This window comes from Schistocerca piceifrons, chromosome 2 (genome assembly GCF_021461385.2).
Source record: "Schistocerca piceifrons isolate TAMUIC-IGC-003096 chromosome 2, iqSchPice1.1, whole genome shotgun sequence".
Classification (NCBI taxonomy): Eukaryota; Metazoa; Arthropoda; class Insecta; order Orthoptera; family Acrididae; genus Schistocerca; species Schistocerca piceifrons.
The window spans coordinates 174762683-174787096 of NC_060139.1; the positions used below are offsets into that span (position 1 = coordinate 174762683).

General features: G+C 39.4%; 1 protein-coding gene across 6 annotated transcripts in view; it reads left to right on the forward strand.

Annotated features, from left to right (window-relative positions):
* LOC124776844 (protein Mpv17-like) overlaps nucleotides 1–24414 on the forward strand; it is a 323979-nt gene that overhangs the window by 125254 nt on the left and 174311 nt on the right. For 5 of the 6 annotated variants that reach the window (XM_047252010.1, XM_047252012.1, XM_047252009.1 and 2 more), the window contains exon 2: nucleotides 3297–3374. The exons of the other annotated variant lie outside the window; for it this stretch is intronic. The gene's annotated coding sequence lies outside the window, so the exon portion shown is untranslated. The remainder of the gene's footprint in view (nucleotides 1–3296; nucleotides 3375–24414) is intronic. 6 annotated transcript variants of the gene reach the window in all.

The following is a 24414-nucleotide window of genomic DNA, read 5'->3' on the forward strand; positions in this document are numbered from 1 at the left end:
TATTCACACTCCATCTTGGCCAGTAATATGGCCTGAATAGTGGGCTTTGTTTGCTGTGGAGTGACTTGTTTCCAGGTGTATTGCTGAGTGTGCCTTTCAAAGTCAGCTATGCACGTTTCTATAATTCCCCCATGCGCTCCTCAATGCTCTCGACAAAATAATAGTATGGCATCCAAGTACATAGTACACAGTCGTGCTATTGGGCCTCATAAAACGCATTCCAGCAGCCAGTGATTCATTGCCTACACATTCTTAACTCCAAGTGACAAGCAGCAGTACTGGTAATGTCCTGATGGAAAGTAAACATGGTCTTCAGTCAGTCCCCAGCCACTACTACCAATTGATGTTTCGAGTCTAATATTGTGAATTAATGACATTCCATTTTGTCCAAAGTTTCTGTAATATTTGGGGTAGTTTAAGTTGCAGCTTTGCTTCCATCCATTATTTTTTGTTTACGTGATAACCATAGGGCTTGCCATCACAGAGCTGTTGGTCCAAGAATTCTTTCGTAACTTGTTTGAAGTGGTGCAGAACTTGATACTGGTGATTCATTCCAAGTGGAAATCAGGTGTAGCATAAATGGAGTGTTCCCAGAGGATTAAATATGATATGATCTGGGCCACAAAGCATTGCACCATGTCCAAAACCTTATTTACTGGTGAAGGAATGGCCACCCATAATGTATTAACCCATTAACACTGGGCATCGCATCATAGCAGTGCAACTCTGACAAATGTAAGGTTAACTGTTTTCAAGTGGCAGTGCTGATAGGTGCAGATTCTACATGAAGCTACCAACGCTTCTGACGTGTGCTGCCCTGTCGTGAGTGTTTTGGGTACTTCTAGAGTTTTTTTTTTTTCCTATCATGAAGAAATTTATTCAGGCATCAAGGGGTTAACTGATAACTTGGTTCAGATATGCATCCAACCTGCTGTTCCTCTATGTTACAATGTTATGTCAGATGAGTCATCTCTAAGGGACCACATTTGCAGTCTCATTGGCTATCCACAGCATTTGGTTTAGCTGTGTGCAGTTCTGTACTTTTGGGAGTAATACCTAAATGGAACAATGCCTCTTCTAGCACCACTATACACTGTTCAATATCAACTTTAGCATCATGTGCAGACAGATGCCAGAGGATGATGTCTTTACTGCCAAACTGTGGAAATACTCCAAAAACTGAAAGTCACTCTTTCCCACTGTGCAGCTAAACCACTCTGGACCAGTGGAATTTACTGAACTTTCTACCATAGTTTGAAGGTCATTGAGATACTTACATAACCCAAATTTTGACATAGCCACATTGGTGGCTCGATAAACCTTTCTTAATAATTGTCACATTTTTTAATATTCTTGTAACTGCAGTATTTCTGAGTCATGTTCAATAACATATGTGGGCAGCTTTTATGTGTCGTATCGTATAATAATGCTTGTCACACGTGTACACCACACAAGTACATGTCAGTGGGAATGCCTGCAATTTTCTCCAGCCACGAGCCAGTGGACCGTCATGGTCCACAACCACAAAATCCCAAAGGGCTTCTGTTATTGATTAATATAAAATACAATGCATAATTGAAATAACTACTCTTATTTTCTGACTTGTGCTATAAGTTCTTACTGGTTTTTGCACAATGCCAAACATAATTTTAAAGCAGTAATGTTTTCTTGTATGGAGCACACACTTGTCACAAAAAGTAAATGCTCTAACTGCCCTCACAAATGCCCTACTTGTCCACAACTTCTATATTGGGGTGCCTCGCAGTCACATTGTGCATGCTCTGACCATCCACACTGGTAACATACCATTTCTGTGTTGTATACACCTCCCTTTCTTGCCCCATTAGAGCTTTCTTCTCTGCTAGACCAATCATGATACCATGTCATGGTGCAATATTTTTAGAAATGCAGACCACACCTATGTGAGGTTTCTGCAGGCAAGCCTTGCAGGAAAGGTTTTAGTGCCCTCTTCTACAATTTGCACATGAGGACCTTATTTGAATTTTTGTCAACAATTACCTCATAAGTATTAATATTTAACTTCCTAACACTGTCCATAACTGTGTCTGTGGTTCCCTACACCTCTAAATGGGTACCTGCAGAAAAAGGTGTGTGTATGTGGGGGGAGGAAGATTCAAGACTTCTCGGTTTTAATTTAATTGATTTGGTTTGAGAATATATCATGTCCAAGAACTAAATTTGACAAGAGTCACACAAAAATTATTATATCTTGAAAAGATTGATAGTTATCTACTTAGTATTTTTGACACTAGATCTGCTGGATTTTTTGAAGCCCATGAAACTGCTATCAGACAAAAATGTCCCATCTCTAAGTAGTGCGTGAACAGCTTCTTCTTAGTCTTTTTATTTCAGGCAGCTAGTTTATCTGTAACAAATTGTCTCTCTAATAATCTGTTATTTTGTTTTAATACTGAATAGAGTCTTGCTAGATACTTACAATTTATAAAAAAAAAAAATATTTTCATGTAACAAAATAAAAATTGAATATTATCTCAGTTTTTGTCCAGATCAACATAAATAAGCAAATACTTGAATGTTGTTTGTAATATCTTGAATAAATCTTTCATGCAATGGAAAATCCAGGATGGAATGTATCAATATTATGAGAAGGAAGTTGCTACTCAGCATATAGCGGAGATGCTGGGTTGCAGATAGGCACAACAAAAAGATTTTCACACTTAAAGCTTTCTGCCAATTGCCTTTGTCAATGACACACACACACACACACACACACACAAAAACTAACTCAACTCACACACTCGACTGCAATCTCAGGCACTGCGAGCAGCAGCACCAGTGCATGATGGGAGCAGCGACTGGATGGGGGAAAGGAGGCGGCGCTGGGGCGGTTAGGGGGAGGGATAGTGTGGTGGGGATGGCGGACAGTGAAGTGCTGCAGGTTGGGCGGCAGGCAGGGGTGAGGTGGGGAGGGGGCTGGGAGTAGTGAAAAAGGAAAGAAATAGAGAGAAATAAATAAATATTTTTTTATTTTATATAAATATTTACTTGTTTTAGTTAAAGTTGCAACTCAAAGAGAAATTGAATTTTCACTAAAATTGGGTTACTGATACGAGCTTAACCAATTTGAATCTACATGCTATAAGTTATCACATGTATTTTTAAGTCAAAAAGAAAATAATAGTTTTAGGAACTAAATGCATTTTTCTGAAGGCTTACATAGTTACCAGTTTTCTGTACCTAAGCGGGTAATGTGGTCAGTGCCACCAGTACAGGATCCAATGTCTGTTGTTATGATTTCATGTATTATTTTCTAGGCCTCTACATGCCCAAGTATCTGAAACGTTACCAAGCAGCAGCAGTGTGAACTCTTTTCAAGTGGACTTTTGTGTCAGGTAAAATAAAACAGAACTCACACGGTTTTAAATAATAAGACTCTATTAACTCAAAACTGTCACAAAGGGATAGAATGTCGGGTGATAGCTTTGTGTACAAAAATATTAGAAATTAGTTTCATCTGTTTGGAGTAAACATCTTCGCCACTTTTTCCAATGAGTAGTGTGGCCAGTTCACCGAACCAGATACCATGTTGGCATTAGTGATCCACAGGAGAAACCATCGAGCTGAAACTCTTGTCAGTCTTACTGAGAACAATGATGGTGTATATTATAACTATATGCAAATTGAAGGGGAATCACTGCTACCAGCTGCAGCAGGACATTAAGCAGAATCAGCAGTGATGAGTGAAAATGTGTATTGGACCGGTATTTGAACCCGGGATTTCCTGCTTACTAGGCAGCTGCAGAAACTACTGTGCTATCTGGGACACAGTGTTATCGCAATTGCACAGACTATCTCGGTACGTCTCACATTCGATCCACACTCCTATCAAGCGCCATCTATCCACAGTCCCTGTCCGTTATACTCCTGTGGGAATCTCTAAGCAGCAGACAGGAGTATAATGTGACAGGGACTGTGGATAGGTGGCGCTTGATTATTCTCTACATAAGTAGCGACTGTATACTGCAATGATACATTGTCAGCACTGATGAACAGCTTGTATTTTTGAGTGAGGATCCTAACAGCATATGCTAGTGAATTCAGTCTCTTCTGTAAATTGTTTAGGTGTCTAATATTACTGCATCTGCAAGAATTTTTATTTGTTACTGAGCAAGAATAATATGCCTCTTAAGCAGGCCTTAACATTAGTTGAGGTTTATGGATTCTGCTGTGGCTTTCTAGAAATATGTTGTTATAAAAATGGCTGAGAACTGTGGGCCCCACAGACAGTTGACTTGGGGCAGATGTGGCCCATAGACTGCAGTTTGACAACCATTGGTATAGATTGTTCTGTCTTCTCTGCTCTTTGAAATTGCAGCAGCTGTTTACTGCTTTTCCCACCTGATACCGCCTCTTATCAAGTTGACCAACTTGTAGCTTCCATCATTCTCGCAGTGTGTCACTCCAAATGCCAGTTATATAAGGAACAGGTAACAACTATATTAGACACTAATCATTACTGCAACAACAAATTATACCCACAAGCATTCCTCCCGAATCAGTATATCTATTTGTGACAACTGTATAAAAATCCATACAGATATGTACACAGGCAGAAAGATGGAGTGAGGGTCTTTAATCTATAATAAGTGTAGTATTGCATGGTTATATGGATAGCTGCATCAGATAAAGACTTAAGCTGATTAATACATGTCACCCCAGTTGATTTTATGTATTTTCTTGGTAACCTCATGAAAGCACACTGTGTTTGTAACCTGACATTTTCCACCAAAAACTGCGTGCCATACTATTCATTTGAATACACCACCAACTCCTTCAGCAATGCCCTTATCATGAACTAACTTCCATGATGTATTAGGCGAATATAATAGAAAATGTTACTGATTAACCACACAAGGCTTATTCCTAATTGAAGAAATATTAAAAAACACCTAACCTAATAAATAATAACATTTTTTATAATTTATAGTAAGACTAATATGAAGTTCAAAGTTTCTGATTATTTGCATGTTATTAGATTTTCCTGCGTATTTTTAAAAGGATAGATTGCTACTCACCAGGTAGAGAAGGAGGTGAGTCGCAGACAGGCACAATGAAAACTACTAAACATTTAAGCTTGCAGCCCAAAGAACTTCTTCGGAAATAGAAAGCATTCAAATTGACACAAGTTCAACTCTCTGAAAAAGACCTTTTGGCTGAAAGCTTAAATCTGTAGTAGTCTCTTCATTGTGCCTGTTTGTGACTCAGCGCATCCTCTGTGTGGTGAGTAGCAATCTATCCTTTTTGTAATATTGTTGTTATTTCATCCTGAGTTTTCCATTGTTTGACTTTCCCTTATATTTATTACTTATGAAGCATACTTGCACTCAAAATATCATTAGTATTTTTTTAAATAATATAAAATGATTTATTTTACTGTGACTGAATGGGACGGATATATATTTTACTGTGACTGAATGGGACAGATACATATTGACTGTTAAAAGGCAAGCTTGTATTACAGCACAACAATGAAATTTTACGTGTTACTAACAGCATTAGTTATAAAAATAAAAATACAAAAAAAAAGCTACAAAAATCAAAATACAAAAAATTAATCACACCATACCATAGAAAATTTGTCACTGAAAGCATTGTTCAAGAGCTTGCTTTCTTATCAGATATGTAGATTTGCATCCTCAACCACAAAGAAAGTACATTGTTACCATGTATATTTTATACAGAGTAGTCAAATTTGAACTCGACTGCAACAAATTTACCTACAATAATCATGGATTTAAAAAAGTTTTTTTTGAGTGTGGTGGAATGGCCCCATAATTAAGCGATTTTGTAAGATTCTACAGTTGTTAGTGCATATTTTATCCAAAACCTTGTGCTCTGCCTACTTGGTTGGGTTAAATGAAAGACTGTATTTAAATTTTCCACTCAGTGCCTTGATTGTTGTTTTACTTCTGGTTTAAAGTGATGGATCCATATCTGATAAGCAGTAACAAATTGATGGACAAAATTAGGTGAATCCTTTGTACTTTCATGATGTTTTCATTTGTGATTCTATTTTGGGACATTCTTCACATAGATCATCTTTAAGATAAATACTGGCACGTTAACTTGAGTTGACATTAAATTGGAGCAGACATCCTAAAAATACTCACCAGCTTTGGTTGACATGTGTTGTAATTGTAAATGTTATCAATTCACTGTCCAAAATGAAGAATTTTATCACATTCCAGTGTACCCATTCTGATAAAACGCACACAATATAACTACTTTAAAAGTCCTCATTCATCATAACAAAACTACTACACAGCTAAATTTAACCCATCACTTATATTGTTGTACAGTATATACCAGCATAATAAATAAAAAATCTAATTGTGTCAATACCATTGTTGCTTCAGTAAATTACCGGGAGCAGATCAAGGTGAAAAGGTCTCAGCTTGGCACAGTTTATTAATCAGATTGTGTACCCCTAAGACAGTTACTTTCACCCCTTGCAGTAGGAGGTCATCTCCAATAGGACCACACCTAATAAAGTTCTGTGGGTTTAAAACCAATCTTTGGGATGACAACTTTATGTTTTATTCATCATAGATGATCAACGTAGGGAAAGTAGTTGACAATGCTGGTTTGATGAACTATGGCGTGGTGATAGTAGTTAGTTGCCAATTTAAAGATTCTTGTTGAGCTCACCAAACACATTGCCTTTGCCTTTCACCATGAGACCAGTTACTACACATCCTATATTATTTTTTCCAGGCATGGGTCAATTAACATAAGAATTAGAAGTGTATGGTAACAGTAATGAACAACTTACTATTGTGGTATTTGTTTGTGGATAAGTTAATAGAAATGTAGTGTGCCAGGAAGGTTTTATTGTAATTACACAGAAGACACAGAGCATACAATTTCTCCCAAACTTTACCACTGCTATGGAAAACTGGGCAACTGCAACCATTTGATAAATGAGTACAACCAACAACTACACCAGACTTGAAAGAAACAGTACTTAATAGAGGGCTTACAGTTGTTAGAAGACAGAGTTGCACTTAGAACGAGTGTTAGTTACTATTCTCAGTGGTTCAAAACATGGTTTGCACCATCCTCATGTGTGCAAAGTCTTGCTTTGTAAAACTGAAAGATAACATTACTGTGAAATAAAAACATAACAATGAAAAGAATGAAGGCAATATTTTTTAAAGTGAACAACTTTGCACAACTGTGAAATCAAAAACTTCTCCTGAGTCCCATTGAATACTCTGTTGCTCCACTCCACGCATCGTAAGGTGCTTGGATTCCCCTTGGCCTGTAGTAGATGAGTTGGCTGGAACATTGGTGCTCACACCTAACCAATTCTTCCTGTGGTCATCCAGTATGTGAATAAGTTTAGCAATTACACACTGCAAGTTTCTTTTGACCCACGTCAAGTTCAAATGGTATGTGTCAACAGCTACTACAGGCCAGTCCATTCAATTGATTGCTGTCCCCCATAAAAGGCATTTAAGAGGTGGGCACAGTGCTCAAGCATTATTGTCACGAAAGATGAATCCATTACTGAAAAGTTGATTATAGGGCTGTACACTAGGTTGGTGGAGGATACTGTTGTGACATTGTGCAACTGTCGAATTACTCTTAATAGAGATGAAATACATCTGACAAATGTAAATGGTATTGGCCAAAACATGATACACACCTCCATACTGAACTTACGGGACTGCATGCATGGACACCTTCACAGTTTTGCACAGCAGTCATCCGGTATCGCACTACTCATTCACTCAATGATGAAGAAAAACCTGATGCCATTCACTGTACTTCAATTTCAGCTGTCCCCTACCTCTTTTGTGCCTCTTTTGGAGAGAGTTTCTTTTGTTGTTCTCATTGGATCGCTGAAGGCCAATTGACCATTTGGAGAATCCTTTTGAATGCCTCCAAAAAATGCTGAATGGAATTTTCTTGTGGATACCTATAAACCATAATTTGTAGGGAATGGCTATCAGCTGGAATGTATACATTGGGTGCCATCTATGAGGCATATCTTCAGTGTATTATGTTATGTGATAGCAATTGAATATTCAAATGACATCTCTCTGGTGTTCACCAATTGGCAGGACCCTCTTGTGCTGACAACCCTTCTTGCTGAAAGGTGACAATATGCTTATGGTCTAATCCTGAAATGATCCTTCAAGGTGTGCTGACAGACTGAATGGTGTGTTCAGCCTGCATTTTTGCAGACTTTTGTTCAGAGAGATTGTCTGCTTAAAATGAAATTGTTCAGAGAGGTCGTCTGCCTAAAATGAAAGAGAAATTTGACCAGGATGCAGGGCTAAAGAACACTACTGGTTCTCTGCCTCTTATACCCTGTCTTTCTAATTTTTCAAGTAGGATTTTATGATTGAGGACATCAAAGGTGTTTTAAACTACAGTCTTACAAACTCAGATATTGCTTTTTGGATAGACATAGATTTATAAAGTCTGTCATAAAAAATTTCCTAGTAATTCCAAAGACCTTTACAGTTATATTGTTAGGTAGTTGGATACTAAGTCAGTCAATGTTTTTAGTAAGAGAGAAATTTGCTATTTTGAGAATGCGGAGAACGATGCCAGTTGATAAAAACAGATTAAAATTTAAAAAAAAATGTTTTTACTGTTTACTCAATGTGCGCTTTTAATATGAAGTCTGATATGTCATCAGTGCCACTTTGAGTTCTATTATTTAATGGTTTTATTTTACATGTAATTTCAGTAGAGTTTATTTCAAACACAACTGGAGGCATCTGTGATCATGTGTTTGGGGTTGATCCCATACAGTTTATTACTTTAATGAGGCCTACAGCATGTAAATTTAGATTTTTAACCTTTCACATAGCACTCACTCAGTTTCATGAGTTAATCAGATTGTGATTCAGATTTTCTCTGCTGTTAATCAGAATTTAACATGGCTGATTGCTTTGCTTATATGAATTGCTACAGCTTTAAACAGGTGTGGTAAGTGTGCTCATGTATATGCAGTTCTGCAGATAATGCAGAGTTAAGAAAAGGGGGACATTTAAAAAAAAATAGAAGTGACATAGTTTTTTAAACATTTTTTCCATATTCATTGAAAAATTCTGAACATGAAAATAATCATAATGATTATTTATAAAAAGTGCAGAATGAAGAGGTAAGGCTTTCAGTACTGTCTTAAGAAATAATTCTTTTTTTTTTTGTTACTTTTTGCACACTTTCTACTAGCTACAAATTGTGTATTTCATAATTGGGACTAATAGACACTATGACCCAGGCACAGCAGCTGCTCTCCTTGTGAAAGTGTATTTTGAGTGTGAGACATATGTTTATCTGATGATAGAATTAGCTCTTTATCTTGTTTGACAGCATGGATCTGAGGGAATATTTTTGCCATGACTGGATAAATTTCTATGTTCTTTCTCTCAATGAAGGCCCTTTTGCTACAGATTGATTTATTAATAGTTGAAGTAGTAACACATGGCCTCATGTGATTTATAATATTGTAGCTGTATGGAATTGTCAACAAAGTTTTACAGCAAACATGAGCATGAGTATGTAATTATTTAATAACGCCTTAACTTCTATTACACCTTTTAGCTCCAGAAACATGTTCAATGTATGAGGGGTGGGCATAGCATTTAAATTATCATCTTCGAAAAAGAGTTATATAACAGTCCTCATACACATTCAAGTCCCTATGACCATAGCACCAGAGCATGGTGCTAGAGGAGCCGAAACAAAATGGCACAGCCCATTGATAAAATATATTATTGTGCAGCAATTCATTTTGTGCATTAGAAGGTGAATTAGTCTACAACAATCCATGCTTAGTTAGCATAAGTGCACAACAACAATGCACCATCATGTGCCACAGTGGTAATGTAGTGCGTGAGAATTCGGTTGAGTTGCAGCCCAAGGAAAACACACTTAATGCTGTAAGACTCGATGTATTTCGTATCGGTAAGTACAAACATCTACATTACAGCAGGTCATACAGTGAACTGAACTAGCAAGATGACGTGGGCCATTGGGTTAAAGAGTCAAAAACCTTGCGATGGTGGAGATATCTTCATAATTGTTCACACCTCACAGCCCCCCCCCCACCCTTCCCCCTCCTTGCAGTGTGGAGCATGGAGGTGGAAGGGGGTGTGTTCGATGAGGACGATGGCAGTGATGTGATGAGGATTTCCATCCCCGGAGGTAGTGCGGCAGGGACCATGTGGGGAGGTTGACATGGAACTCCTGCAGGTGGTGTGGGTGGACGAGGCATTGGCCCGCACCTGAGGATGTAGCGGCGTGGTTTTGTGTCCCCTGCATGATCGGGTGGCAGCATCTGAACTGTAACCCTCCCTAGGGGGGGGTCGCTGTAGATCGAAGGAGTGTGTGGTCAACCCCATACAGGAGTGAGTGGGATCCGGCAATCAACTGACAAACTGGGTCCCTGGCCGGGTCGGGCAAGTTGTCTTGCAGCAGGATGAAGGTGTGGTTGTCGTCAATGAGGATGGTGACATCCTCCGCACGTTCAGGCGGACGTCAGTTTGCGTAACCACTAGAGTGGGTAGTGGAGAGGAGGTAGAGATAGAGGGCGAGAACCTGAGGAACGGCATTTATGGTGACGCAGGCGCATGTTCGGGTGAGGGCTGCGATGGCAGCTCTGGTCATAATATGAGCGCAAGTCTTCAGGGCTGAGAGGTTGCATAACATCTTCAAACATGAAAGATGCTGGGTCGAAGTGTGCTGGTTTCATGCGGTGGAGAGAGACAGTGAGTGGTGAACCTTTAACACAGATGTCCGTCGCATTAGCAGTGCCGTTTATGACCTAGTATGGACCTGAATAAGGTGGGGCGAGTGGGTCCCGGACGGTGTTGTCACTGAGAAAAATGAACTTGCATGAAAGAAGATTGGAGGGCACGTAGGACTGCGGCGAAGTATGGCTAGAGGGGGGAGGGGTCAGGGAAATGTTTGCAAAATGCGTTTGGATCCAGCTTACGATGTCAAGAAGGAGGGTGGGAGTTCCAGGGTGGGGGGATAGGTTCTAACATCTCCCCAGGAAAGACAGGGTTTTCACCAGAGACGAACTCACTCATATCTGGTTTGTATGACGACCAACGGCCGAGGAACCCATGGGAGGGCTTCGGTCCAAAGGCTATCGTGACACGGCAGTGTTGTCTTGAAAGTGCAATGCCACCATTCTACCAGTCCATTTCCTTGGGGGTGGTAGGCAGTTGTGTGACATTTGTTTCTACCACATAGCTGACAGAGTTGGGCAAAGATTGCTGATTCAACTTGCCAACCCTGGTCGGTGATGACGGTAGCAGGGCAGCCGAAGTGGGAAATCCAGGAAGAAACAAAAGCCTTAGCCACGGTTTCGGCAGTTATCTTGGTGAGAGGTACGGCCTCTACCCACCAATATAAAAGATCGATGCAAGAAAGAACATAACGGAAGTCCTCTGAGGGGGTAAGGGGACCGGTGAGGTCCAGGTGTATGTGGTGGAAGTGGCCAGATGGAATGTCAGATTTGCATAGAGGTGGAACAGTGTGTCTGGTGACTTTGTTGTGCTGGTCATGTCTCGCCACATGAATCGTTTGGACCCAAGGCATGTCAATGACTTAATTCTGGGATGTGCTAGAGAATGTAGTGTGTCAAACACTGAACGGCGGAGGAGGTTTGGGATGGTGCCGGTGGAGGAGTCGCACCAGACCTCCTCTCAGATGCCAGCGAATTCTGCTTTGGTGGAAGACAGTGAAGTGGAGGTGCTGTTGAGAAGTTGCTGTGTATCCTCGTCCTGGTTCTGTAGGGAAGCGAGGTTGGAAAGGTCGATGACTGTTGAGATGGTGCTAATGCGGGAAAGGAAATCTGCAACGATGTTGTTGGCACCTTTGATATGGCGGACATCAGTAGAGAACTGAGAGATGAAATCGAAATGCCGAAAGTGCCAGGGGGGGGGGGGGGCGGTAAGGGGGAGGGTCGAGAGGTGGCCCTTAATGTCAGGGCGGAAGTGTTTCACTGTCTCATAAACTGCTCAAAGTTCGTGGTCAAAAGCCGAGTATTTTTGTTGGGCGAGAAAAGAACTGAAGTGGTGTGACCACGTCATTGTGCCGTTGTTGTAGGACTGCAACTACCATGGAGTCACTAGCATCTGTGGTGATGAAGAGTTCAGAATCTGAGATTGGATGAGCGAGGGAGAAGGCTCATGTGAAAGAGTCTTTCAGGGCCTGGAAGGCTGCACGCATTGGTTCGGTCCACGGAATGGGGCGCGCCCCTGAAGTTTGCATGCCAGCGAGTGCGTTAGTAAGAGCGGCTGCTGTAGGCAAATGACGAGGGTAGTAGTTTATCATTCCCAGGAACTGACAGAGCTCTTTGTATGTGGTAGGGAGTGGCATGGATAAGATCGATTGCACCTTCGATTCAGGGGGGTGTATACTGGTGGTCAAGACTGAATACCCAAAGAATTGGACAGATTGTTGGCATAGTTGCAGTATGTCATGGTTAATCTCTGCTTCTTCAGATGAGAGAGTGTCCTTTACTATTGTGATGTGGCGTTTGTGATAGTGCACGGATTTGGTGATCAATATATCGTCAAGATACATGAAACAAAAGTTGAATAGGAGCAAGAGAGAGTCAATAAAGTGTTGCCATGTCTGGGTGGCCTTTCTTCACCCTAATGGCATGAAATGGTACTCGTACTACCCGACGGGGCTGATAATCGCCATTTTCAGAACGTTCTCGGGTGTGACTGGGATTTGGTGATAAATGCATTTGTAATCCTGTACGCTGAAAATTGTAGCACCCATGAGAAGGTGAGTGAAGTTGAAAATGTTTGGTACAGGACATTTGTCCATCACAGTTCTAGTTTTCAAGCATCTGTAGTCACCACACATATGACCAGTTACTATTAGAGGGCTGTAAAATTCCCACCTCAAGAAGTTCCTGTATTTACTGGTGATCTGAGCTTAACTTGGGTGGGTTAAGGTGGTGAGCCGTGTGGCGAATAGATGGGCCCTCGGACGTGACAATGCAGTGAACAGTTTCATTCATGACGGTAGAAACTGAATATTTGATGACCGTACGTGGGCAGGGCACAATGCTGGTTGAATTTTTAGAGGCGCGTGGCTTGGAAGCAGCACAGTTGTCTTCTCGAGAGCGAATGGCAGTGAGAATTCTGGGAATTTTTTTTTTTTTTTTTGTTTTCAGTTAAATTTTTGTAATTTTGACTGATAAGAGTCGATACTCTACCAAAGGATTTTACTGTATCCCCATACTGCAGAATAATACTTCAACAATAATACATAAACCAGAGAAAAAACGAAAATAAATTGCAAAGGAAATGCGCCATATACGATAATGACACACAGTGCTCATGCAAGCGTCCGCCAACAGCAAAATGTGTCAAAGGCTTTAGGAAGACTATGCAATGCTTCATAACAACAAATTGCCTCCGATGAGCATGAAGTCAACTGTTTACATTGAATTCATTTTAGCAGTTACGAGTGGGCTCATGCGCATGCACAGTTGAGTCGCATTCGAGTAGTAGATTCTCCCGCTTCTGGCTACAGGAATGTGGCTGTTGGCTGTGCAAGCGGTTACAGCAAGCAGCTAGATGCTACTGGGAAAAGATGGTGCCAAATTCATATTCTTGAGGGAAAAAACTTGTTTCACAAAGTGCCCAACATCCAGCGCACGTTGGTCTGTCGATTATTATACGATTTTGAAACGCATTCTTGTAGGTTTTTGAACACATTTTAAGTTGATTTCTGAATGAATCATAAGTTGACTTTTGAATGGATGCATAGTATACGTGATGTCTTTCAGGAGAATCCTCGTCACATCTAGAAATAAACTTTCCACAGACAAAAGGGGACAGGGCTATATGAGCTGAGCGGAGTAAAGCCGAACGGATGAACGCCAATCGCTTTCTATGTGGTTGATTTGGTTTGCAAATGTTCAGCGTTGTTATAATTACTATCGAAATCCATAGATTCAGATTACCAGAGTGGAAATAAATGACTAACAGGAATAACAGGTGACAAGATTACATATTATCTTGTCGGTGTATCGAAGAAAATGAAATTTTGACAGAAATTTTTGGCCAGATCGCTACACTAGTAAGGACCAGTTGTACAGTTCTCGGCTAGCAGCCGCTTAAGTTCTATTCTTGAAGTAATGCAGAAAACGTGTTGTACAAATATGTAACAACGCCTAACCGAAGAATAATCGCGGGATAACTAAACCTGTGATTCTGGCCGGGTTTGTGAAGTTAATCGGCAAATAAATTTTGACAATGGCAGAATAGCTACAGAATTCTTGATGACAAGATTGTTAGAACAAGGAAGGAGAAGAAACGGGCAACACACAAATTATGGGAGAATAAGACGATTCCATATTTATATAAAAATTTCGTTATACTACTTTTCGATCTCGTGTTTTAGAAACTGGTGCGTATGAATGAAATGTGAAACTATTTCCTAACATAAAGCTTTTTGCTTGTAGTAGGCCTTGTAGGCATCTGATATTGGTACTTCGTGAATTATATTCTGTCATGTTATAAAAATGACCATTTGTGCCGAAACAGTCTCGTTTATTTGGTGTGTGTTACAAAATTGCTGCAATATTAGAAAGGCCTATTTTGTTTTATCTAGCAGACAGTGACAAAATAGACATAATCAGCTCCAGAAACAACACCAGTCTTGGGTATTATTTGTATTAACAGCTTTTTCAGTATTAGATAACATTTCGATTTTTCATGTAGCAAAACGTTTGATGAACTTTGATGAGGTAATAGATTGTTTTGCAGAAAGGAAAGCATGCCATGTAAAGCTGTAGCAAGCTTAGAGAGGAAAAAATGCTAGGAGCCAAAGATTGAAGAAATGTGTACTTTCTTGCTTGTCTCTTGTCGTTATTTGTTTTATGTATCCTATATTTAATTTTGTGACACAAAACAGCAAGTTATTAGCTAATAGACAATAAAGAGTGCAAATTTTCTGAAGAGTTCTTGTTCTCCGGATTACAAATAATCCCATTCGCTATTAAAAGGAAAAAAAAAAAAAAAAAAAAAAGAGGGGCAGGCTGTCAGACGGGCCGACTAGGAGCAGGAGAGACACCACAGGACATTTCAATGTCCGCTGTCCTGTGTAGGTTTGATGGCATCCATTACAAAATATACACGTTTCAGTTCCACAGAGCAAAATACAGTGACAGGCTACAGAAGAATGCTGTATGAAGAGGCGTGGCACTGCCCTTTGGCGCACTTAAGACCAAATAACATGTCTTACACTTCCTCGAACACATACGTTTTGTTTCAGACTTTTCAGAAAGATGTGCGCTACAAGATGAACATATTTTTGAAAATTCGATTTTTTTTTTTTTTTTTTTAAGTATTGACCCGGTTCACAAATATCGTAGATCCGGGGCTGATACGCAGAGTAGTCTCCACGTGACCCGTGTTTGCATTTAGTGATTTTGCTGTTTCCCCTTCGTTCACTCTCACGTCAAATGAAAACAAAATGGATATCTGTGGCCGGGAGCTATCAAGTGAATTAAAATACATTAACATTATTACGGAAGGCTAAAATATGTTATTAGTTTCAGATTTGATATTACTTCCACCTTTCTGACAGTCAAGCATTAATCGCCTTGCAGAACACTGAAGTTACTTTTTGTCTTTTACTAAAGAAATTTGACTTTTATTGGCCTTTACCGCAGAGGCAGTCAATGTATTTGAAACAAAATGTTTAATTCCGCAGTACTGGCTGGTTTCAACTGTTTTTGCTGCATTTCAAGTGCACGTTTTCATCTTCTAGCACGTATGGCATAGTGCCACAATAAAGAACCAAACATGATATAATACAGAACTGGTGTGCCAAGAAAATTTACATCCCGAAAACCGCACTGAAAAGCTTAATATCAGGTCGAGGTCTACTTCATTGGGAATCTGGATGTACGAATGTACACTTTAAGTATGCACTTTAAATGTGTACATTTTAGTATGGTTCACGAAATTCAGATGCTCTTGAAGTATCCTCTGTCTTGTTTCTTTTATGACATAATGTATGATGATCTAATGTTTTACACATGCGTACATATGGGCTTCGTACGTCATGGTAGCTGCGCAAGCGCGGTGTCGCCTGTTATTTGCGCTCTCTGGCAACTGCTGCCCTAACCTATTTCTACCAGGTCGCAAGAAAATATTGTGAATGGTGGTTTGAAAAATATTACTTTCAAAGTAAATAGCCTTTTACGTAAGTTGAATATATGCTAGAATGTAGCATGAATTTCTTAAATGAAAGTGCATTGATTTTAAAATCAACTCTTTGATGACGAACTATTTAGAAGAATTTTGAACCCTGAGGATCAGACATTTATGTCATTATTAAAAATTTTACTGGCATATTTGTGTGATATGTCTTAAAGTGTAACATGTGCAAAAAAGATCAACATTATATGTGAAAGCTTAGCTTCTCTTGCAGCTTATAAACCTTAGAGACCAATTTTATATGTGAAAGCTTTGCTTTTCTTGTAACAACACAGTGCATATATTTTAACTATTAACTTTCCCTGTTTGTGTATTCGTGCTACTTAACAGTGATGTTGCTGTTAGCTGACTACACCACGTGTCCTATGCTCTGAATATCCGCTGTCATCGGCTGGCGAGATCAAGTGACATGAGCTATGACTAGCTTACAAAAGTGCATCGCAATCTCAATTTCAGTGATTCGGAAAGTAACCTGCGGTGTTCGGTGGAATTCCAATGTATACTTTCGTAATATGAAAATACGCAGCGTACATGTTGCTGTACATCGCAGATATTTCCAAAACGTGTCTTTTTCCCTGAGTTTTGTTTCTTAAAGTGCCGGGAAATCCTATGCCCGTGTATAAAACCATAAGCATTCAAAGGATTGATAAGTTCTACAGTTCCGAGGGAAAATGTACTGTTGCTTAAGTGTGTTTTCACCCAGGAGAAAGTGTATTTTAAACCAGGAAATCCGGAAAAAATCCAGGAATTTCTTTTCCTTGTCTGCGTATACACCCTGTGAGTGAATAGACCCGGTCAGCCATCTGCACCCGCCAACCAGTAGATTCCACGACATGGGGGAGGAGATAAACCTTGAGATCTGTAGGCAGTTTTGATATCCACACTGACCACAGGATTTCGTCTGGCATCATCTGCTCGCTGACCAGGAGGCGTAGCCAGTGCCAAAGCTGGGTTGGGGTGCGGTCACCGAGCTCTTCCTCCTACAGTGTTTGCAGAATAACCTCTTGTGAGGAATGCGAGAGGAGTTCGGTGATAGTCTGTTTTGTGAAATCGTACTTCTAAGTTAGCATCGTCGTCAGAGGTAGGTCGCAGATCAGGTCTGTGTGCCCATGCAGATGAGTCATGAGGCAATGGAATTTTGAACTGTCGTTGGTGACGTGGTACAGTTCGAACAAATTCTCCATTAGCGCAAACCACATTGCTGGGTTGTCCTCGGATAGCAGGGACAGAGTTGGTAAGTGGGCAGGTGGTGGCGACAAGGACACAGCTAGTTCTGTATCTTGGGACCCTCGTATCACTCATATGACGTGGATGCTAGACCGGCATGGTCGACGCAGATGGTACTGCATAGAGTGTGAGTGAGCAGTATGTTGGAGCGGATGAGAATGGCACCGAAGCACTAGGAAATGATGCTGTAGAACTGTCCGATGCAATGTTTGCAGTGTGTAAGCCCACTGCGAAAGGCATGGCCAGCGCCATGTGAAAAGTGAGCAGGTGAACGGCCACAGCCGAAACCCCCCCCCCCCCCCCCCCCCCCCCCCCCCCCCCCGAAAGTTTACTTCTTGTGGTGGCAGTAGGGGAGAGGGGTGGAAGAGCAGATGTGCGCAGAGGAGTACAGAGCACAGTTAAATGTTCCCACCGGGCTGTTGACATGACGAGATGGGGCATGTTTAAGTGCGGAAAACACAGTTAGTATCACTACGCAGCACGTTGTTCACATCAAGTGGGTGCCCGTAAAGTGCACTGAGGGGCCGAATGGTCACTGGGGCTGGAAATGGACCGGAAAATAATCATGACATACACTGGGTGTTGTCCACTTTGTAAACGGATGAAGTGGTAAAGCACTCGAGTGTCATGGGAGCATGATCAGTACATGTGGTCTGTCCTAACAAAGGCGAGGTTGCACACGACACTTTTGTAATGGTTGCCTGAGCGGCTGGCGTCTGATACATAGATTGCGCATGAAATGCAGAATCCACATTAGCATGATGAAATGCAAGAACTTTGCTCACCTCGTTATCATTTTCAAAATGCACGTGTCGATGCACACTTATCAGAAGAAACAGGAAGAAGCTCATTTATGGGTTAATCCTGTAAAAGGAAACAATTCTAAAGTGCACTGCACCCTTTGCAACTGTGAATTCAGTGTAGTACATGGTGGTAATACAGACTGTCAGCAGCACACCAACACCGATGGACACAAAAGCAGAGTTAGGGGAAGTAACACATTTAAGATATCCAGCTATTTTCAGTGCCCAAGTGATAGTCCCATTAGTGGTGAATCCGACAAAGTTGTAGTGGGTGAGTTATTGTTTATGTATCATACAGTGATACACAACCTTAGTTACATTGGCATAGACTGTGCAAATAAACTTGCTACAAACGTATTTATGGATTCGGATGTGGACAAAAAAATACATTGTGGTAGGAAGAAAGCAGAGTCTATTGCAAAAAACGTATTAGCGCCTGGAAGTGTAAGTGATTTCGTAGATGTGCTTAGTGATCCAGAGAAGTATAGCACCTTTTTTTCTGTGGCTTCAGATGTGTCGAATTTCAAGAACAGGAAAATGTTTCCTGTAGTAATCAGGTACTTCGAACCTTTTGTTAGCATCAGAAATAAACTATTAGATTTTGTGGACAAGCAAATGAGAGTCTAATGGTATTCATGATTTGATAGAAAAGTCTTAAATCTCATTCATTAAATGTAAATAACATTTCGTCTTATAGTGCCGATAATGCTAGTGTTGATTATGGCAAAAATAAATCTGTGAGTGAGAAAAATAACAAAATATTTAAAGCAAACTGCACAAATCACATAATCCATAATGGCACTAACTATGCTTCTGATGTCTTAGATGTAGACATTTCCGGAAAGCTTTTGACACCATTCCTCACAAGCAACTTCTAATCAAGCTGTGGGCCTATGGGGTATCGTCTCAGTTGTGCGACTGGATTTGTGATTTCCTGTCAGGAAGGTCGCAGTTTGTAGTAATAGACGGCAAATCATCGAGTAAAACTGAAGTGATATCAGTTGTTCCCCAGGGAAGTGTCTTGGGACCTCTGCTGTTCCTGATCTATATAAATGACCTGGGTGACAATCTGAGCAGTTCTCTTAGGTTGTTCACAGATGATGCTGTAATTTGCCGTCTAGTAAGGTCATCTGAAGACCAGTATCAGTTGCAAAGCGATTTAGAAAAGATTGTTGTATGGTGTGGCAGGTGGCAGTTGACGCTAAATAATGAAAAGTGTGAGGTGATCCACATGAGTTCCAAAATAAATCCGTTGGAATTCGATTACTCGATAAACAGTACAATTCTCAAGGCTGTCAATTCAACTAAGTTCCTGGGTGTTAAAATTATGAACAACTTCAGTTGGAAAGACCACATAGATAATATTGTGGGGAAGGCGAGCCAAAGGTTGCGTTTCATTGACAGGACACTTAGAAGTTGTAACAAGTCCACTAAAGAGATAGCTTACACTACACTCGTTCGTCCTCTGTTAGAATGTTGCTGCGCGGTGTGGGATCCTTACCAGGTGGGATTGACTGAGTAGTGTGGCAGATATGATACGCGAGTTGGGATGGAAGTCATTAAAGTAAAGACGTTTTTCGTCGCGGCGAGTTCTATTTATGAAATTTCAGTCACCAACTTTCTCTTCCGAATGTGAAAATATTTTGTTGAGCCCAATCTACATAGGTAGGAATGATCATCAAAATAAAATGAGAGAAATCAGAGCTCAAACAGAAAGGTTTAGGTGTTCTTTTTTTCCCACACGCTGTTCGGGAGTGGAATGGTAGAGAGATAGTATGATTGTGGTTCGATGAACCCTCTGCCAAGCACTTAAATGTGAATTGCAGAGTAATCATGTAGATGTAGAAATGATAGTTGTTAAGATTTATTGACACATTTTAGTGTCAGCAAAATGCAGGGAAGAATTAAGATCTTTTTTAGTTTTGTTGGTATTGATTGGGGTGAAATTTTAAGGCATGTGCCTGCTAGGTGGCTGTCCCTCACATCAGCTGTTGATAGGCTAGTAAAGAACTGGAAGCCAATAATAAGTAATTTCAAAGCACAAATGAAACACCTAATGCTTTGAAATTATATTTTGGTGATGGGGATCCAAGCAAAATTTTAATTCTTGAAGCATATCTTCAAGTTTTTTTTCTATATTGGAAGTATTACTTTGGAAACATCAAAATATCTAGAGATTTCAGATTTAACTGTTATGGAGCCCTCTAGTGCCAGTGAAGCATTGTCAAAGAAAATTTTGCAAGGAAAAGATGACTCTTTTTTTTTTGGAAGCAATACACACAAGATTTTAAATAGATTAGATCCTGTCAATCAGAAGAGAATTCAAAATAATCTTGTTGAATTTTATGATACCTTTCATAATTACATTGTAAAATTTGTAAACATTTCTGACAATGCTACAATTCAGTCCTTGCTCCCACTGTCCCTAAAGAATTTGGTTAATTTTAACGATTTTCAGAACATGCTTACTCATATTCAGGTAGACATAAATGAGGATAACATGTACAATGAATTTTGTTCTTTGAAAAATATAATAAACACAAAAATTGTCACCAACGGTAGCACGGTTGAAAAGTGGGTATCCTTGTTGATTGAGACAGAGCCCAAAGGAATTAAAGCCTAAGAGAGAAATAAGATTTTTGGCTTTTTTCTCAGTATACCAGCATCTAATGCTAACACTGAAAGATTTTTTTCTTTAATGAACAGCATATAGTTTGATGATAGGAACATTGCAATCTAGATTTAATAAAAGCTGAAATACAAATGAGTGTTAATTTTTGTTACACTTGTGATGAAGTTGTCCAATTTTTAAAGAACAATCGCAAACTTCAGACTGCTGCCAAAAATGTAAACAAATATAATTTAAGTAAAAAATTTAGCCCTTAAACTTGTAATTGTTATGAGGAAGTTTTTTGGTTGGTCCATGCAACAAACCTGTTTTAAGATTTAAATAAATTGTGTTAAGCCTGTTAATATTGTCGAGTCGAAGTCTCCCTTATTTTGACAAAAAAATGTTGGCAACCCTATCCACGTGCTGCACAGCAGGATACATGGCCAAGTTGAACGACGAAGGTATAAACAAAGCCGGCGAGGTAGATGCAAAAATACTTCCACTACGAGGAAACGGCACGTGAATTCTTACTCGGGGTCACCACTGTGGGAATTCGGTTGGGCTGTAGCCCAAGGAACACACACTTAATACTGTAAGACTTGATATTTTTCATACCGGTAAGTACGAACGTCCACATTACAGCAAGTTACACAGAGTGAAGATTAGATTAGATTAGTACTTGGACCATAGATCATGAATACGACACTTCGTAATGATGTGGAACGTGTCGGGTTAATAAAAGGTGTCTATACAAGATAATAAATTAGACAAAATATTACATGACACAATTTTTTATTTTCTTTTATTTTTTAAATTTATTTTTATATATATATATAAATTTATTTTTATATATATATATATATATATATATATATATATATATATATTTTTTTTTTTATTTATTAATTTTTTTTTGGGGGGGGGGGGTTGGGAAATTACCCACTTACTGTATCCAAAAATTCATCTAATTAGTAGACGGAGTTGCCATTAAGAAATTCTTTTAATTTCCTTTTAAATGCTATATGGGCATCTGTCAGACTTTTGATACTATTAGGTAAGTGACCAAAGACTTTTGTGGCAGCATAATTTACCCCCTTCTGAGCCAAAGTTAGATTTAACCTTGAGTAGTGAAGATCATCCTTTCTCCTAGTGTTGTAGCCTTGTACACTGGTATTACTTTTGAATTCGTTCGGATTGTTAATAAAAATTTCATATGTGAATATATACATATTGTGAGCCTACAGTGACGATTTCTAGCTCTTTAAATAAGTGTCTGCAGGATGATCTTGGATGAGCTCCAGCAATTATTCTGATTACACCCTTGTTCAATGAACACCCTTTTACTCAATGAAGAGTTACCCCAGAATATGATGCTATACAAAAGTAGAGAATGAAAATAGGCGTGGTAAGCTAAGTTACTGATATGTATACGCCAAAATTTGCAATGGCCCTAATAGCATAAGTAGCTGAACTCAAACGTTTCAGCAGATCCTCAGTGTTTTTTTCCAGTTCAACCCCTCATCAATGCAGACACCTAGAAATTTGGAATATTCTATCTTAGCTACCGATTTCTGATCGAAGTCTATTTTTATTAATGGGGTCATACCATTTACTGTGTACTCAAAGTTTAATGAAAGCCCATTTGCAGAGAACCACTTAATGATTTTCTGAAAAATATCATTTTATCGTTTACAATTTCACCAGTTAATTCTTGTCTGTCGGATGTGATAGCTATACTTGTATCATCGGCAAAAAGTACAAGCTTTGCATCTTCATGAATATAGAATGGCAAGTCATTAATATATATTAAGAACAGCAGAGGACCCAAGACTGAACCTTGCGGCATCCCATTCTTGATTGTTCCCCAGTTTGAGAAATCACATTTTTTGCGTATTATGTGAATTGTTTATTTCAACTTTATGCACTCTTCCAGTTAGGTACCATTTGAGCACTGTCCCATTCATACCACAGTACTTGAGCTTATCTAGAAGTATTCCATGATTTACACAGTCAAAAGCCTTTGATAGATCACAAAAAAATCCAAACAGGTGACTTCCGGTTACTCAGAGCATTTAATATTTCATTAGTGAAAGTATATATAGCATTTTCTGTTGAACAACTCTTCTGGAAACCAAACTGACATTTTGTTAAAACTTTATTTTAACAAAGATGTGAAGATACTCTACAATACATTACTTTTTCAAGAATTTTGGGTAAGGCAGTCAGAAGAGAGATTGGGCGGTGGTTGTTGACATCAGATGTATCCCCTTTTTTATGCAGAGGTTTAACAGTGGCATACTTCAGTCTATCTAGGAGACTACCCTGCTTCTGAGAGCTATTACATATGTGGCTAAGAATCCCACTTATTTCTTGGGAGCAAGCTTTTATTATCCTGCTGGAAATGCCATCAATTCTATTTGAGCTTTTATTCTTGATAGAGTTTATCATCTTCCCAATTTCAGAAGGAGAGGTGGTTGGAATTTGAATTGTATCAAATGGTGTGGGTAAGGCCTCTTCCATTAACTGTCTTGCTTCTTCTAATGAACACTTAGATCCTATGTTCTCTACAACATTTAAAAAATGATTATTTAAAATGTTTTCGACTTCCGGCTTGTTGTTTATCAAGTTTCCATTCGCTTTGATGGTGATGCCGTCATCCTGTACTCTTGGTTGTCCTGTCTCCCTTGTAATAATATTCCAAATTGTTTTGATTTTGTTATCAGATGCATTAATCTCAGACATGATGCACATGCTTCTGGGGTTTTTAATAACCTTTCTTAATGTAGCACAATAGTTTTTATAATATTTGGCTGTTTCTGGGTCATTACGCTTTCTTGTTGTTAGATACAGTTCCCTTTTGTGGTTACAAGATATTTTTATTCCTTTAGTAAGCCAAGGTTTTTTGCATGGTTTCTTATAATTAGATTTAACTAACTTTTGGGGAAACAGTTTTCAAATTCTCTTACAAGTGTATCATGAAATAAGTTATATTTTAAATTAGCATCGGGTTCCTTGTACACCTCATCCCAGTCTAACTGCTGAAGATTTTCTCTGAAATTTCTAATTGTTGAGTCATTAATTGAACGCACAACTTTGGAGGGTAGTTTCGAATTACTGAGTGGACCTATGTCATATACTGTAACTAGCTGAGCATCATGATCAGAAAGCCCATTCTCAACAGGACAAGAATTTATGTTTTTAAACCTATCTTGGTCTATAAAAGTGTTATCTATCAATGTGCTGGTGTCCTTTACTACCTGAGTAGGAAAATTAATGACAGATGTCAAATTGAAAGAACTGAGCAAGACTTCCAGGTAATTCTTCCTATTACACTCTTTCAGTGAATCAACATTGAAGTCCCCACAAATAATAATTTGCTTTCCCCTATCTGACAGATAGCACAACAAGGCATCCAAGTTTTCCAGGAATAAATGAAAGTTTCCTGAAGGGGACCTATATACTGTTACAAATGTAAAAGAGCTCTCCTGAACTGAACTAGCAAGATGGCACGGGC